The 17,996-nt window shown below is 43.1% G+C and overlaps 1 protein-coding gene across 6 annotated transcripts in view; it reads right to left on the bottom strand.

Annotated features, from left to right (window-relative positions):
* The window catches only part of LOC138933905 (growth factor receptor-bound protein 14), a 375,103-nt gene that overhangs the window by 321,619 nt on the left and 35,488 nt on the right, over positions 1 to 17,996 (bottom strand). For 4 of the 6 annotated variants that reach the window (XM_070297099.1, XM_070297110.1, XM_070297111.1 and 1 more), the window contains exon 1: positions 15,406 to 15,700. The exons of 1 other annotated variant lie outside the window; for it this stretch is intronic. The gene's annotated coding sequence lies outside the window, so the exon portion shown is untranslated. Of the gene's footprint in view, positions 1 to 61; positions 594 to 15,405; positions 15,701 to 17,996 lie in introns of those variants that run through there. One more of the 6 variants, XM_070297101.1, reaches the window with a different exon arrangement.

The following is a 17,996-nucleotide window of genomic DNA, read 5'->3' as shown; positions in this document are numbered from 1 at the left end:
AATTCCTACCGCTCCCGCGGTAACGCGCTGACGTTTATGAATGGCATTTAAATGTCATTACCATTTCGGATATCTCTGCCCGACGCTGATGTACCATCGGGCGGCGTCGGCGAGCTACTACTCTCTCCGCTCGTTATTATATCTTGCTTCGAATCGAGTCTCGCTCTCACTCCGGGAGTCTATTGAAGCTGCGGTGCAGCTGCTTTACCGTAAATCGCCGTTCCATCCTGCCGCGCGTCAATCTCGACGGCAACTGACGCGTCGGCTCCCGATGTATACGTTATACATCTCGCTTCAATATTGAATAAAAGGAAACGCATTTCGAGGGATCGCAGGCGCTCTCGCGCCAGCGAGCGTACGCCAGCTTGCTTTTCTGGGACGCGACTGATATACCGGGTCGCGTGAATAGGGTCAATAATGCTCTTGTTATTGTCCGTTGTTATCGTGTTGTTTAGCAACAGTTTTCGAGGAAGAATATTTTATAAACAGTTAATTTTTCTTTTATACAACTTTAATCGTAAGTGTGATTTTTTTTTTTTTTTTCCTTTAAATAGCAATAGAATAACGAGATGCACAAAGTTGTAATCTTTTATATTTCTATAGATTTTTATATATTTTCGCTCCGATAAACGATTCTCGTCTCTAGTAAATATTTATTTATTATGTATTTGAATTTAATGCTTTACATATAGGGTGTCTATCCCCTAGAAAAGTATGGAAAATCTGGAATTCTCAGGGAATTCTTTTTTGCATCTAGAAAAATCAGGGAATTCTCATGGAATTTTATTGGGACACGCGGAATTTTTTTTTTAAATTCTCTCTTTCTAATTTTGCTCTTATACTGTAAACAGTCTGCAATCTATCAAAATATATTATATATAAATATATATATATCTATTTCTCCGTTTATATATACTCAATATTCTAATTAAATATTCAATATGCAGTACATATCCTTTATTTTGATTTTCAGTGATAAAATATGAAAATGTTACGCAAATTAAAATTTTTGATCTTAACGGAAGCTATTCAGTTTTTTTTTTTTTGTTTTTTTTTTCCCGGTACATTTATGAATCTAGGACATGAAACTTAAGTGGCTTTCTGTTTTACTTCGTATAAGTGAAAAGCGTTAGAAAATACGTGAAATAAAAAAATTTATTTGAGAAAATTGCATTAAAAGATCTTTAAAAAAAATATTCTCTTCATCTGGAATTTTGAACAAGAGTACTTGGAGGATCATAAAATTTTCAGGAAATTCGTCTACAAGATTTGAATAGGATGGCTTTCTGTTTTTCCCTCGTATGAATGAAAAGCATTAGTGAGCAATAAAAAAAAAAAAAAGAAAAACTTATTTTAGAAAATTGCGCCAAAAGATCCTTAAAAAATATTTTCTTTCTGAAATCTTGAACAAAAGTATCTGGAAGATCGGAGAATTGTCAGAATTTTTTTTTTTTTTCGAAATTTAAATAGACATCTTGATAAAGATTTTAGATTTTCCAGAATAAAATACCGCCACGGATATTATGAATAAAAATTACTTTGTTATTCATCGCTTTCGAGGAAGAAGATCTAACGACATCCTTGATTTATACGAAAACGTAAGGCAAGAATATAAAAATCCCGACAACGAACAGTGCCGTGTCACATCACGAGGGTCGCGACGAGAGAGGGAATTAAGACATTGCGGGAAATTATCGCCGCTTTCCCGTTACTCGCGACCCGATAAAGGACGACCTGTTTCCACCGTCTTGCCTTCCCGCGCGTGCGTTAAGATCTCCCGATTCCCGCGCATTATCGTAAATCCCGGCGTCTCGCCGGGGCAGATCCCTTTAAAGAATCGTCGGCATTCGTCGTGGCATCGGGAGGATGCCTCCGTTCGAAAATTGGAACGAGCCTGGATAAGGTCGAGACTCCCCTTCCATTCTTCTCTGTCATCCACCGCCCGCGGATTTGGTGCTCCGTTAAGGCGGTGCAAAACGAACGAGAAGCGCTTGAAACGAGGGAAACTGTAGAAAGTGAAATTAATAGGTTCGCGCTCGCCCCAACGGCCGGATTTCAACGACTCCTCTGTACTTGGAGATTCATCGAGCGATAACTTTGCGATATCGTTCCCAGCATCGTCTCCGGTTGCGCCGCTTGTCTCTTCTCTGCCCGTTATTGAGACAACTTTCGCGCTTGATCTGAAAAAAGAGAGTCGCTAAACCGTCGACGTAATAGTGACAACGGTGTATTGGCTCCCGTTCGACGAATCGCGCGGTTTTTTTTTTTCGTTTCACCCCCCGTTATTTTGCAACCCGAGGATGCACCGCGAATAGAAGTCACAAGGATAGAGTATACGAAGCGGGGTCCGACGATAAAAAATATTATACGTAATATAGGCTCTCTCTCTCTCTCTCTCTCTCTCTCTCTTGTATAAATATCCCATTATCCGCGCGCGAGAGAAGCGTGATTTTTCATCTTAATCTTGAACGATGACGCGCGCGCGCGGATCCCTCAGCGCCCGCCGCCGTCGATGGAAACGAATAATGAGAAGATTTACGAGCTACACGCTGAGGGGGAGAGGTGAGGGAGAAGAAATTTTCGCGGCGCGAAAATTTTTTTCGAATTATCGCTCCATCGGCTCCCTTGACATTTGCCTACGACAGACGGGAGGAGAGACAACGGGCCGAGGCGCGTTGGGGCTCGAGAGCGACGAGGATTTTTTTTTTTCTCTCCGAGGTATATCGATGCGCCACCGCGCTTTCCGGGACGAGACGCATGCAAAATTCTCCCGTCGAGGGAACCGCGAGCATGCGTGCTGTGTTGTCGGCTACGCAGATTTACGGGAAGAAAATCATACGAAATGGAGCGCGAATAAATCCGACGTTCTCTCGCGCTCTCCCGTGAAAAGCGCCGGGAAAGAGAGAGAGAGAGAGAGAGAGTGTGTGGAAGGCGAAATCTCGTAAACCCGAGCTTTTGGGCAATCCTGGACGCGTATACGCCATACTGCAAACCTCTGATGTGCTGTTTCTCGCCCCGAGGCGGACGTTGCGGTATTCATCATCGTGTCGCGATGAAAATCGACCCTGCTCGCCGTCCTGCTCCCACCCTTCGTTCGCCGCCGCCGCTCGACGAGGGCAAGGAGCGCGGGGAAAGAACGAAGAAAGGACGGCCGCGTGAATACAATTCGCGAATTGACGATGTCGCGATCGCGAAGAGAGAAGAGGAATCGTCATGGGGGGGGGGGGGGAAAGAGAATGAACCTCGCGAATAATATAATACCGATACTATCGATAACGCGCGAGAAGACGTTGGACTTTCCCGCGATTTTCCCGCGAAACTTCGACGGACAGGGAGGAATGGTGATGGGGGGTGGGGGGTGGGGGGGGATGGACTTTACACGCACGTATGTTATTCCATGTCCGCGACACGATTTTTGTTTCATTAACCTTCGTTTCGCGATCCGTCGCTGCTATTTCGGGAGGGGGGCGAGGAGGGGGGCGGATGGGAGGGGAAAGAAAATCTCGGAACGAGCGATATTTACGTCCACCCTCTCCCGTCCGCCCTCTCTCCTACCATCGCGGGGAGTGTCTCGTCGGAGAAATGTAAATTAAAACGCCGACGTCGGCGAATATTCTCGCGCGAATTTTGCAGGGGTGCATGTTTCCGGTCGGCGGAGCGTACGCGCACATACGGCCAATAAAAAATTATATAAAACCACCATCACCGGCGAGAGAGCGGTGGAAGCGAGGAGGAGGGAACATCCCCCGAGAGGATAACACTTTATGCCGAGAACACAGCCCGAATAACATTAGCGCGACCAAGGGGGTGACGGGTGACGGGACGGCGCGGCGGGGGGATGGTGGAACAAGCGACGAGAGAAAACGATAGAGAAAGAAAGAGAGAGAGAGAGAGAGAGAGAAGAATGGACGATGCCGTATCAGAAACTACCCCATCGCGAAACCTCGACGAAGAAACTTTCGAGTGTACCCCCTTACCGGGAGGAGGAGGGGCGAGGGGGGGGGGGGAATGGGCGATCATGCGGTGAGACATAATGCGATCGATCGGACGACTTTCAGCGAGTTACTTCAGTTTACAGCTTTTTCTCCCCGCTTTTTTCGCGTTATTCCAACGTCGTTCGTCGTTCGATAAGGAGGAAGGAAAAGGAGTACGGGGTGGGGGGGGGGGGAGGGGAGCGGAGGTAGCAGGAGAGAAAATGCGCTCGTCACGTAGCGGCGGAAACTTTCGTCATTCGTGACGGCGCCAGCTCGAAGGTCGAGTTTTCGCAGCGCGAAGAACGCTCGGGGGTATGGGGGGATGGAGGGGGCAGAAGGGGCAGAGGGGGAGAGGGGGGGCCGGGGCCCCCTCCCTTCGAACGCCGCTAACAGACGTCCGTCGTTCCGGATGTTTCCGGAATTGAGCGATGGTGGGATACGTGTTTTTTTTTTTTTACCTTCACCTCCCCCCTCCCCCGCGCCCCCCACCCCATCGTCTCTCGGTTAAAGATACGACGGTTACTTAAGCGAAGCGATAATTTTGGATCTTTATGTGCGGGGACGTGGATGACGTTCAAACGTCACGTACGACGCTGACGACATTCGGGATTTTTGACATTTGGTTTTCCTGTTTTTGTGCACGCGCGCGAATCTATCGTTCGCCATTCGTTTCTTCCTCTCTTGGTGATTGAATTGACAGCGGGACAGAAACATTGCGCGGGAAAGGAAGTATTACGCTCTTTCATCTCGCACGGACGTGTCATTATTCATGCGTCGTAAAATAAACTGAACGCTGAACTGACACACACAAACGCAGCGCGTTTCGTTAATTATCCTTTATCCCCTCGTTGTCGCGGGGAATAGTGATTTATTTATTCGCGAGTTGCTCGCCTTAAACGCGTTAAAGCTTTAACGCCAATCGATACGGGTTGGGAAAACTTATCCCGTTTAACGTGGAATAGCGGACGCTTTAAAATTTTAATTCGACAATGACGAGGGGGAGGGGGGGGAGGAGGGGTTTACGCTTTCTCAACCGTTCTGATTATCTCCGATATCTGAGGCGAAGCTTCATTCGTCGTATCGCGACGCTCCTCGATCCTCGCTCGTCGTTCAATTTCAAATCCTTTCCATCTCGAACTGACAATTTCCGCCTACGCGGAATCGAGAGGATTCGTATCTTATACCAGCGTCGCGTCTCGCTGTCTGGTCTCGGCTTCGCGTCATTAAGACGCATTTATTATTCCCTGTGCAACCGGAGAAGCGTCGTCGCGTTGCGACGGTGGCGCATAGCGCGGGGGGCGAAAAAGCCGAAGGGGTGCGAAGGGGTTGGGGAGGGGGGGGGGATGAACGGGGCGCGTTCCTGGGAATGGATTATCGAAGAAGCGAGATTTCCAAACGAGATTTAGGAGTGTCGGCAAGGGGCCGAGGCGCGCCTGGAAAAGCTTCAACTCTTCTTCTACCCCCGGCGAAAATGACGACGGCGAAGGTACATCGACTGGTCCTTTCAAGCGCTCGACGCAAGACGACAGATCCCGGGCGCACTGGGAAAACTTTTATCCGCCGGCGATGATTTATGTATGAGGCGCGCTAAATTGTTTTGTTAGCATCTAGCGGAATTAGCATCGCTAAGGCGGCTCGTTCTCTCAATTATGGAGCTCTCGGAAGAGGGAGAAGAAGATCCGGGTCAATCTTGAATAGGACCCGCAAAACGATCGTTAAAACGGTATCCGGTCCGGGGACGGGATTAGAACGATTTTGCGGGGCGATGGTATTTTAGGGCGAGATTCGTAAACTAAATGGGATTATCATGAGCTTAATACACGTCGTTTCCATTATGTCGCGATGCAAAAAATAAAGAGAGAGAGAGAGAGAGGGAGGGAGAAACTGAGTTTTCGTCGAACAAATAAAGATTTATTTTTCCTATAATAACTGATAATTTGGAATATGATTCACACGTGAATTTATTTTGGAAAAATTATTTGTCACTTGAATGGATTTGGGTTGATGTTTTCGTCGGGAATTATTCATCATCGATGTTTCGCCGTTCAAATGGGGTATAAATGAAACGTAATTGCGAGAAGGAGGAGAAAACGAGAGATAAAATTTACAAACGAATTTGCGTATGCGCAGGAGAGCGAAACGCTCGCTTTACCAAGGGGAGAAACCGGGAAGAGCTTCAATGGCGAGGAAATAAGAGATTCTCGGGTGTCGTTCGGGATCCATCGAGATTATTGACAGAGAAGGAAAAACTTTCCGTGCCCGTGAAAGGGAAGACGAGCGCGATTATCCAGGAAAATTCCTACGATTTTCACTTTTATCATGCTCTCCGCGAACCAGACCATTTATTTCCGCGCCATTACGACGGTCAAAGTTATGCCGCTTCTCAGTTCTTCTAAATTGATGAAAATAAAGTTGTCGCGACGGATAGGCAACGAGTGCCCTGACATTATCCAACTTCGAAACTCGCGTATCCGTGACTCCCCGTGAATCACCTCTCTCTCGGTAAAACCAAAATAAAAGATCCCAAATACGTATGCATATAATGATCAATATAATTTGTATTAATATTATGCGGAACGCACATATAAAGTTCGAGAGACGGAAGCGCGGCCGTGACGTAAGCGTGACGTAATCTGCAGGATTATACAGGGTGTTCCATTTTAAAGGACCCACTCAAATATCTCAAAAACGCTGCGTTAAATCGAAAAATGTTTCAAACAAAAGTTGTGTGGCTTCGAGGGGGCCATAAGACGATGACAATGATTTGACCTTGGAAAATCATTTAAAGGTCATGTGAAGGTCAATTTTAAAATCTTAAATGGAAACACCCATTTTTTATTTAGTATTCTTGTAGCTGACATCGAGAGCTTTCCAAAACACTAGAATAAAGTATTTTTTCATTAAGTACTTTTTGAGTTATTTTATATTTTAATCTGACATATTTTGATATAAAAAATAAAATATTTCATAAAATATTCAATTTTCGATAATTTTACCGTGATACTTCTATGTACAGAATAATGAGACAAATTAATTAGTGCCAAAAAAAAACAAATAATTGTTTAAAAAAGTACATTGTGAATAACTTTCTTAAAAACAATTTTTTTTTTTATACTAATTGATTTGCCTCATTATTCTGTACATAGAAGTATTACGGTAAGATTATCAAAAATTAAATATTTTACGAGATATTTAATTTTTTATATCAAAATATGTCAGATTAAAATATAAAATAACTCCAAAAGTACTTAATAAAAAAATACTTTATTATAGTGTTTTGGAAAGCTCTCGATGTCAGCTACAAGAATACTAAATAAAAAATGGGTGTTTCCATTTAAGATTTTAAAATTGACCTTCACATGACCTTTAAATGATTTTCCAAGGTCAAATAATTGTCACTATCTTATGGCCCCCTTGAAGCCACACAACTTTTGTTTGAAACATTTTTCGATTTAACGCAGTGTTTCTGAGATATTTGAGTGGGTCCTTTAAAATGGGACACCCTGTATATCTAATTTTATGGACCGAAAATACGCAACAAAACAGATGTCTCATACCCATCCCATCTGGCTACGTCGTTTACGGAACGATAACTGAAAAACGTCGAAAAAGATCCGGGATAAATCTAGCAAATAGAATTACGTTTTACGTGTGCCGTTCGGTGATTCGCGGAGCGTGCGAGACAGCTTGTAAAATCACCGCGGATGCGGAGAGAACGCGAGCCGTGAGAGAGAAAGAGAAAAAGAGAGAGACAGACAGAGCGAGACCACCGCGCTCGTACGGTCGAGGTCACTGCGACTACGTCGTCCAGATTATTGGCGAAGAGACGAAAAGTTCGTCGCGAACGCACCTTTCCCCCCTTTCCTCTCAACCTCCCCCTTCCCCCCTCAACCTCCCCCCCCCGCTCTCTTCCCTCGATTTTAGGTAATAAGGAGAGGAGGAGACGACGGTGAAAAGTTTTCATCGGCGCCGATAAGGTCGCGCAGCTGTGATCTGTCAAACGACAAGAGAGAGAGAGAGAGAGAGAGAGAGAGAGAGGGCGAGATGAGATGAGAGCCAACGATTCCTGTAATTTAGAGTTCCGTCCGTACTTTCGAGGGCCGGGGCTACTACCATACACTCCTGGCTGCACCTGAGTTCTGAAGGCGCGCGCGAGGGAGCGCACGTCTCTAAGAAATCCATTAAGGGCCATTTATTTCCCACCGTTCCATGATACTCCGCGACAGCGAGTCGAAGAGCTGCGGAAGTGAAGGAGAGGGCGGGAAAGGGGGGCGGGGGAGAGAGAGGGAGAGAAGAAAACGAGGGAGGGAGAAAGAAAAGAGAGAGAGAGAGAGCGTGAAAGATGGAGAGAGGTGGGGGAAGAGGGAATGTCGAGGGGGTTAAAATAAAAAAAATGTACAAACGAGATTCCGGGAGTGCCTGCGTGTACGCCTTCGACGCTAGGGACGACCCTGGAGCGACGACGACGACGACGACGACGGCGATGTCGTCGAGTGACGACGGGCGCCGCGTTGATGGGAGAGTAAAGAATGCCCCGGGGTAGGTCGTGCGCGTCGGGGAACCCGCGCGCGAGGGTGATGACCGACGACGGTGCCGGGGTTAGGGATAATTCGGCAGACGACGAAGGGGAGCGAGAGCGATTACTCAAAACTGTTAGCTGGATAGACAACAAGTACAAATTCGCCCCAGGCGTTTCCAGCTACTGCTGTCGCCCAAGCAGTCTTCCTCTCGCGATTAGAGATGGGATTGAGTATTATTGGCTTGGCTTGTTTGAACCTATTGTAGGAATTTAGAAATATAATAGCGTGAGAATGTACTCGTAAATTTCTTAAATTCGAATCTCATAAACGAGTACTTAAGAGCGTGACAGCATCTGACAGTGGAATCGAAATTCTATGGTGTGTATACATATATAGGGTGGTCCGTAATTCGTGGCGCGATCGGCAAGAGAGACTGATTCTTCGTGAGAGAAATAAGAGTAGAAATTGCAGAATGAAATTTTTTTCATAAGGGCTTCGTTTTTGACTTTAAATATTAATTGAATACGCGTGCGCTTGACTAAAGCCTCGTATCCACGATGCTGAAACTCGTAGCCAATAAAATTGCCGCTTTTCCGTAAAACCTGTAAATTGATTGGCTACACATTTCTCGATCCGAGAACTCGGACCGAGAATTTTAGCATCGTGAACACGAGGCTTAAAATGCCATCGAGCCCGATATATTGTACTATTTACTCCTCTATTCACAATGTCCAGCGCGTACTTTAGGACGTGGATTAAAATAAAACTTTGGAAAATATTCTTAAAAAAAATTTTTTTTAATAAAAAAATGAAATTTAAATTCTTTTTTTTTTTCCACATAATAATTACGCAATTCACACATCCAGTGTAATATATTTAAAAAAATTTTTGTTTACAATTTATTAACAATAGAAATCATATTTTTATTTTTAATAGTGTACGCTCTAGTTTTTATTTTATCTCTAACGTGACATGGTCACTCAGCCCGTTGTAGTTATTTTGTTGGTACGAGTAGAGTGTTAAAAATAGAAGAATAGAGAGATATTTATATACATAATAGTTTGTAAGACATGTCGCACGCATACAGTTAAAGACGGTTAAGTTTTTTTTCCGCCTAAAATTTTGACATCGTAAACGAGTAAATAAATTAATAATGACATCGCGTCATCCTCTGCTCTTCATATATCTCCTTGACAGCTTCAAAAGTTCCCTCGTCTATTTTTCATCGTATATACGTACGTCTTGCGCTAAGAAAATTAAACCTGGCAGCGGAAAGAAATGTCGGGAGATGCGAGATAAACGAGGCGCCCTGGTGATATAATTCGGGAGGGGCGAGATTTTCTCGAACCGAGATACATCGGACGGCGAAAATTAGAGAGAAGAGAGTGAGAGAGAGAGAGAGAGAGGGGCTTCGATGACAGGAAAATGAGAAACGAGTAGCCATTATCGCGGCGCATTTTGCGAATCCGGCAGATTATTAACACAAAGTTACTTGAGTGCACGCAAAGCTCATCGAGAGTTCCACGGTGGAAATGCCGGAAAACGCATTAGCGTGTGCTTCCCGAAGATCCTTTGTTGTATCCTTGATTATCTCGTCGTCGAGATTCACGGTCTGTTACGCGCTCATTTATTGACTCGAATTATTATAGCGACTATTCCGTATATTTAGAATTAAATTTAATCATTGTAGATGTGATAGGGGGATACAAATAGAGTTTCATACAGGGTGGGGCATTTATACTGAGACACCTAAATATATCTAAAAAATAAAGCAAGATAGAAAGAAATATTTCGGACAAAAGTTGTTCGGTTTTAAGGGGATCGTAAGATGGCGCCATTGGTTTAATCTTGGGTGGAGGCGCTTCGGAGATTTCAATGTCAGTCTTGTTTTTTTAAATGGAAACATCCCAATTTTTTTACATAAATCGATCCCTTGCAATATTCCGCATAAAAAATTATAGGGGTATGATGGCGAAATGTTTAATAGTTCTTACGAGATACTTTATACTTTATTTTATTACTTTACTTCGACATAATTTTACATAAACTATGAAATATCTCATAAAATTATTTATTTTGCGATAATGTTACCTTAATATTTTAAGCTCAAGAAATGGGGGACATCAATTGGTGTAAAGAAAATAAAACAAGATTGACATTGAAATCTCCGAAGCTCCTCCATCCAAGATCTTATGACCCCCGTAGAACCGAACAACTTTTGTCCGAAACATCTCTTTCTATCTTGCTTTATTTTTTAGATATTTAGGTGTCTCAATATAAATGCCCCACCCTGTATATATGCAACTTTTAATTATATTTTGCCTAAATTTGGCATACATATGTCGCATGTCCCAAACGGTCCACACAAATTTTTGATTTAATTTAATATAGACATACTAAAAATGGTGGGTTAATTTAATATAGATATATTAACATTTCAACAAAAAATGAATGCAAACTTCATAGCAATTTCTGTAAAATCAATATATTTTTAATGATAAAATTAACTTAGAAAAAAGATCATTGAGACGATCTGTAGTCACTCTCATTCTTATAGAATAAAATCAACATTTTTTTCTGTAAATTTTAACAAATCAATCCTGTCACTAACAATACCGAACATATCTATTGTGTAAAGTTAAAAATATGCGCATTGTATTATTTCTACATTTCTCTCAGTTGTTTTAATAATTCGACATTCGAGTTCAATTAACACAATATTTTCAATTAACACAATATGTTAAATTAACACATAAATATGTTAAATATTTAACACGAAAATTTTAACCGGCATATTTGTTAACAGGAAAATAATAAATTTCCCAATCATATAGTAGTGGGATGCAAAATATTGACTTCAAATCGTCAACAAATCTCTCAGGGATAAGTTTGTTCTAATATACATAATAACATTATATATTCTATATAAATTACATATATTTGATATAGTATATAAAAGAAATATTATAAGAAACAGATATATATATATATGTATATACGCGACGTATAATTAATTCGAATCGAAATCCTACATAATTGACAGATAAGAAAATGCGTCTGTTATTTCGTAGAATAAACATAATCGTTCCCTTGGAAAATCTCAGACCGATGAAAAATTACCACGAAAATCTACCTGGCGTGTTTGCATCGTCGAAAATTAATCTCGGACGACTTATGGCCCCTATAATTTAATCGCGTCGTCCTTCGTGTGACACGCGGTACACATTCCGTATTAGGCTCGGTCGCCTACAGCCATTTCGCGCTCAAATCGCTAACGTGCGTGCCTTCCTCGTGGACGCGATTAATTTGGCAAATTAGTAGGATCGATGAACGATATTTGCGTCGTGTTTGAGGCGACGTGCGGGATCGCGCGTCGTATAATAGCCGCGCCGGAAATCGTCGTCCACGAAATAAGCGCTTCCACCGTTCTCGGGCAACGAGGGCGGCTTTGTGCTCGTAAAATCCCGGCAAAACCCTCTTGGCATTCGATGGAGAGGAGAGAAGGGGGATCGATATATGTATGCGCATCTCATAGGCCAAGTTTACGAATATAACGTATGTCACGCGTTTAGGGAAACGATCCTTTTAAAATCGAGCTCGTCGCGCGTAAATCGTACGTCGTTTTTCGATGTATTAAGCGAAATTGTCAGAATTTAATAAATTAAATATGAAATCAATTTGCCGATCTTTTCTCACTCTTGTTTTGAAAGCCAAAAATTGCAAAAAATTAGCAAATTAATTTCATATATAATTTATTATCTTCTGATAATTTGGCTTACATCACTGTCATCTTTTTAGAGAGTGAATCCTTTTTACGGCAAAAAAAAAAAAGATTAGATTATTAATGAAATTTATATATAAAGCTCTAAAACTATAATTACACGATAGAAATGAGATCTTATGATATTGCACATTTAAAGGCGAGCAGAAAACACGCACATATTGTTTTTAATTTTAATTAAAAATAAAAGGATGTAAAAATGTGAAGAGCAGAAAAAAAAGTTTAATATAATTAGACAAAATGCATTCTCTATTTATATTTTTTCTTAATAATATTGCGTATTGTGTAATGGTATCGCAAAAATGATATTGTGAAATTGTAATAAAATTGAAAAGCCGACAGAGGCATGCTTTACAATTCTTTCGCACTTTATTATGTTACAAGATCAATTTCATATTAAAACACTTTGCCCTAATAATGTTGCGGATATAATAAATTTGATGTCGCATTTTATCGAACGCACGGTCTCTCACAGTGACATGTTATGATGAAACCTCGCGTCTACTAAATTCTCCGACTATTGTTGGTACACTCGTGGGGATTGACGGCCATTCGGCCAGATCTGAAACGTTAAAAGCTTCCCTGATTTTCGGCCGATTCCGCGGGAAACTTTCGACGATCGATAGGATTGAACTCTCAGCGAATTATCAGATAGTTTGACCTCGTGATTTCTTGCGACACGCTTGTGAGAAAGATCTCGGCAACTTAGCTTAATCAGCACACGAAGAACTATGCGCCATACGTTACTCGAAGAATCGTGATCAAAACGTCATAAAAACTCTACAAAATTCGTTGACACGAGACGGAGAGGAAAGAGAAAGCTGTTTTATTCCTCTTTTTTTGAAATCGATACTTCATGAAATACAATTATTATACAATATACGTGTGTTTATACAGAGTATTTCAGAATTAGATGAATCAATTTTAGGTGATTATAAAGGACACCAATAACCAAAACAAGCCAATTCTGTCGATAAATCCGTGTCCGCGAATCAGCCGTTTTGACACTAGATAATGAAAGACTAGCAAAGGGCAAAAATTTTTGAAAAAATATTATTTTTTCAAAATTTTCTTAATGTAGTTAAATAGAGATGTTTTTACCATGAAACTTTCGTATAAAACATATTTCGATATCGCGAATAACTTTCGAGATATATATCGAGAAAAGCGAAAAAGCCGATTTACATATGATGGATGATTTTCACCCCTTAGAATCATTCTTAGACCGCAATTGAAAATTTTTAAATTCATCTATTTACCCCCCCCCCTCCTCGCTCCCCCTCCCTCTCCTACATGTGTCTAAAGTTTCATAAAAATCAGAATTTTCAGGTTCGCGATGTTCCCTTGTTAGTCCACGTGTTCATTGGCAAGATTGACTTGTTTTGGTGTCCCTCATAACCATCTGAACTTTGTCGGTGTAATTCTAGAACACCCTATATATCCCTGACTATAGTCATTAATTCCGCGCCCCGTAAAGACTTTCGGTATTTAAAGAGATGTTCAAAGCTTAAAAAAAAAACCATTCAAATTTTGATAAAAGGAACTCGCGAAATCTAACCTCTGAATAAATCAATAGATAAATAAATTGTGGTCGGGGATGGATGGAGGAGGGCGTGATGGGGAGGGAGGGGCGAGGAGAGAGCGGATAGAGAGAAGAAAAACCGCGATCGCGCGATTGACGGACGATTTGCGGGTGGAGGAGAGGGGAATGTTAAACGAGAGGTAGAAAAAAATTGAGGTAACGTTTAGCGAGAGCGTCGGACAGCCTGATTAAGCCGCTTTATCCGTTTAAAACGGCCAACCGTCGATCGATGCTGTTTACAAACAGCCGCGACGGCGTTGCTCGATGTTGGCTCTCGAGACGTTCGTCGAGAGAAGAAACGCGCGCGCGAGCGATCCTTCTTAAATCACGAACAATTCCAAAGGCCGGCTGGGATTGTGACTTGCGAATTTATCGCGGACGTTATCGAACGCGAGAGAAGAGAGAGAGAGAGAGAGAGAGAGAGAGAGAGAGAGAGAGAAGACTCGACTTGCAAAAGAGGTTCGCGAGATGAGGAAAGTAACGCGAATGCAAATGTGGCGATCTCCTTTTAGGCGATCAACTGAAGTTCTTGCGAACGGATCCTTTGCTCGGCCAATAATTTACAAAACAATCGAGCGAAGCATATGAACAAACAAATGAACGATTACAACCTCATCGTAGTACGGGCGGAGCGAACTTAAATTCCACGAAAGTCCAACTTATCGTTATGTTGACACGAGCCGTGAGCGAGAGACGGGGTGTCGAGCTAAAGTCCATCGAACACAAAATTCCGTAAGGACATAAAGACGCGTAAGCATAAGAAAATTGATCAATCCCAATCGAGTATTGGGCTTTTCGTAAAAGTGGAAGGGTCACGGAGAGCCAAATATACTCGATTGGGATTGGTCCATTTTCTTACGCTTACGTCTTACGTCCTTACGGAATTTTGTGCGCGATGGCCTTAAGCTCCGTTCGAGAGAGGAAGCTTCTGTCCCCGAACAAAACGGAGTGGAGGGGCGGGGAGGGCGGGGGGGGGGGGATGGAGTATCCCGAAAAGTTTCGCAGAGACCCCGTCGCGCGCGTTTATCCCCGCCTGACCTTCCCCCCCCCCCCTCCCCCGAACCCGTCGCGGCACCGGCTAACGACATGAAAACCACCAAGATATACGGCCGGACTCGCATATCACCGTGGAAGAATGAATGCCCGGCGAGCGGAGAGTCCGGGGAAGAGATAGCCGAAAGTGGAAAAGGTCGTGCGGAGTCAGACGCAAAAGGGGGCAGGGGGGAGAGAATCTACGCCGGCTTCCCAGCGACCGTAACTACTCGGCTTCCGCAGGATCAGAATATAATCGCGTCGATTCTCTCTTCGCTTATTCTCTTTCCTCTCTCTCTCTCTCTTATTCTCTCTCTCTCTCTCTCTCTCTCTCTCTCTCTCTCTCTCTCTCTCTCTCTCTCTCTCTTTCTAGATTCTAATGTCATCGTCGTCGTTTGACGTAACGCATGCCGAAAATTCGCGCTCGCGTTGCGTCAGTGTGCGCGAGGTGCACGATATCGTTAGAGCCGATTTACATGAAATTTTTCTCTCCTCAGAAGCAAAACAAACACTCACTCGTCCTCCTTTCTTCCCTCCTATCGGCCCCCTTTAACGCCGGTCCGGCGCGATCCAGGATCTTACTCGCGCGCGGAACTCTCGATCCGGCACCACCGATCGGTGAATTCACGGCACTTCACCACGGCACTTTCCCTCTCGACGTACAATGCGTAACTCTCAATTTACACTCCGATGACGGCCACGCTGACTATATCGTCGTGCGAAGCGCGAGATTTCCTCTCACGGCGGTACCGCGTCATCATCTTCTCGACCGTCGAGGCACTTCGCGATCGCGTGGAATTTTTTTCTTCCCCCCCCCTCTCTCTCTCTCTCTCTCTCTCTCTCCCTCCCCCACCTCGATTTCTCAATTCGCCGCGGAGACCGCTGTCGGAGACTGCACGGAGACCAACGGCATGACCCCGGGCATGACGTCGTGCTCGAGTCCACCGTGCGATCCTGACGGATCGAGATCGCGTCGCCTACTGCGAGACCGACGACGTCGCGCGACCGCCCGCCGCAGCCGACGACGCTACCGCCGCCGCCGACGCCGCTACCGCCGCCGCCGTCATCGTCGTCGCGTACGCCCACGCAGGAGATCGGGATCATCGCTGAGTGCGTGCGCGCGCGAATATCCTCGCCGACGGCGCCGACGATCAGTCGCGATTTCGCACGCACCGATCGATCGTGCGTTCGCGCGAGATCGAACGAGAAGAGGAACGGACGGAGGGGGGGGGGGGTTGGATGATAAGAGGGGCGCGGGACGGGGGAGGTGGATGATAAGAGGGGCGGGGGATGGGGGGGGGGGATCATCGACGCGACGATCAATCATCGACCATCGTTTGCGCGATCGCCGGAAAAAAAAGGACCTTGCGAGAACCTGCATCGAACGATTGAAACGCACTTGGCTGAAATAAAAAGCGCTGCGTCACGCGCGCGCCTTTCTCGCGTATCTACGAATGTCACTGAAAGAGAACGCTTGACATCAAGATGGTCTTAAGATTTAAAAAAAAAAAAAAAAAAAAAAATTGTGTGGTCGAAATGGTTTGAGTGAAGGTAAAAAAATTAATAAATAAATAAAGAACGAAATTATACGCGAAACGTGAAAATCGCTGGAGTATCTTTCGCTGGACATGAGATTCGCTGGAAATCGCAGGTCGACTATCGATTCCTAATGGCATGGCGCACGCATGATTTTCCGAAATGACGCAGCGTTATTCCGCGCCGATGGTTTCCGTTGTCGGTGCGTAATATCTCGCGGCTATCGTAAATTTTTTTTGGTCGCCCATCGGCCGTTGCGACGAAGCGCGAGGAGCGAGAGAGAAGACGATGCATTATTTCGCGGCGGATGTATGCGTTAATTATTAATCGTCAATTGCAATTAGCGTGCCAGTTGCAACGCATCTGATCGATAACGCGCGCCTTCAGGATACATCGTGCGCGCGCGGCTCATAATTTTATTTCGTACGTATTAACGTCGATGGAATTATAATGCACGTGAAATGACGCGAGCATGAATATATATATATATATATATCCCATACAGCACCGCAAGATTGCAATAACATTGCAGCAACATTTTTCTGCAAGATTGCAACATTGCAGAAACATTGCGAAATGTTGCTGCAACGTTGTTATGATATTGCAGCAACAGTAAAATGTCCGCCTACAAAAATATTGCAATATAATATTGTAGCAACATAGCAATATAATATATATGCAATAATGCTTTATGTATGCTATATTTATCAATATAATATCCTTAACATATGAAAAAAATAATAAGAAAATAGGCCTATAAGAGTCAGGATCTAGCGTGTATATAGATTTTCCGTATTATAATAATAACGAAATTATAAAATGTAAATTTTTCAGTACACATTCGACTTCCTTCAGTGACAGAGAATATCTAAGAGAAATAAGAAAAAACTCAATTTGCAATTGCGTAAATTCACAATTTCTTTGTATCCGAAATATTCAGATATCCGGATGCAAAAAGATTGTGGTGAACGCATGGTTTACGCATACAACGAGTTTTTTCACATCTCTCTTGTCTTTATATAATCTCAAAATTTATTTATTAAAATCTGAAGTATCTTTTGCATATTAGAAAATTATTATCAAATTTTTGATTTTATATAAGAATGGAAACTATTAAAAGAATTCTTAGTCCAATGTCTGAGCCCCTGTATTAGAGGGTCATACCATACGACTTAAATTAACAAAAATAGTTATTATATCTTTTTAATCTTACTAGCCGCTCTTTGTAAACTTTATATAATCATCATGATTAAAAATTAAATGCGGAATAGATAACGCAACATGCGCCGCATAGTGGTAAACGAATGAACTAGCGATTATTGAATACTTCTTTTGTAATATTTTTGGAATGTTGCTGTAACATTGCTAAAGTTATATTGTAAAATAATGTCTTTGCAATATTTCTGCAACATTAAACTGCAATATGCAATATTACAATGTTGCAGCAATGTTGTTGCAAGCTTCAGTGCTGTATGGGATATATTCGTATCAATTCCCGTATATCCGAATCGTGGATATCCTTCTTGTCTTCGAATGGTCTCCGCGGAGACCGTTAAAAAAAAAAGAAGAAC

This window comes from Polyergus mexicanus, unplaced genomic scaffold (assembly GCF_030449975.1).
Source record: "Polyergus mexicanus isolate NDT 795.1 unplaced genomic scaffold, iyPolMexi1.0 SCAF_6, whole genome shotgun sequence".
NCBI lineage: Eukaryota > Metazoa > Arthropoda > Insecta > Hymenoptera > Formicidae > Polyergus > Polyergus mexicanus.
Note: the sequence above shows the minus strand (reverse complement) of the source record. Positions and strands in the feature narration are given on the sequence as shown.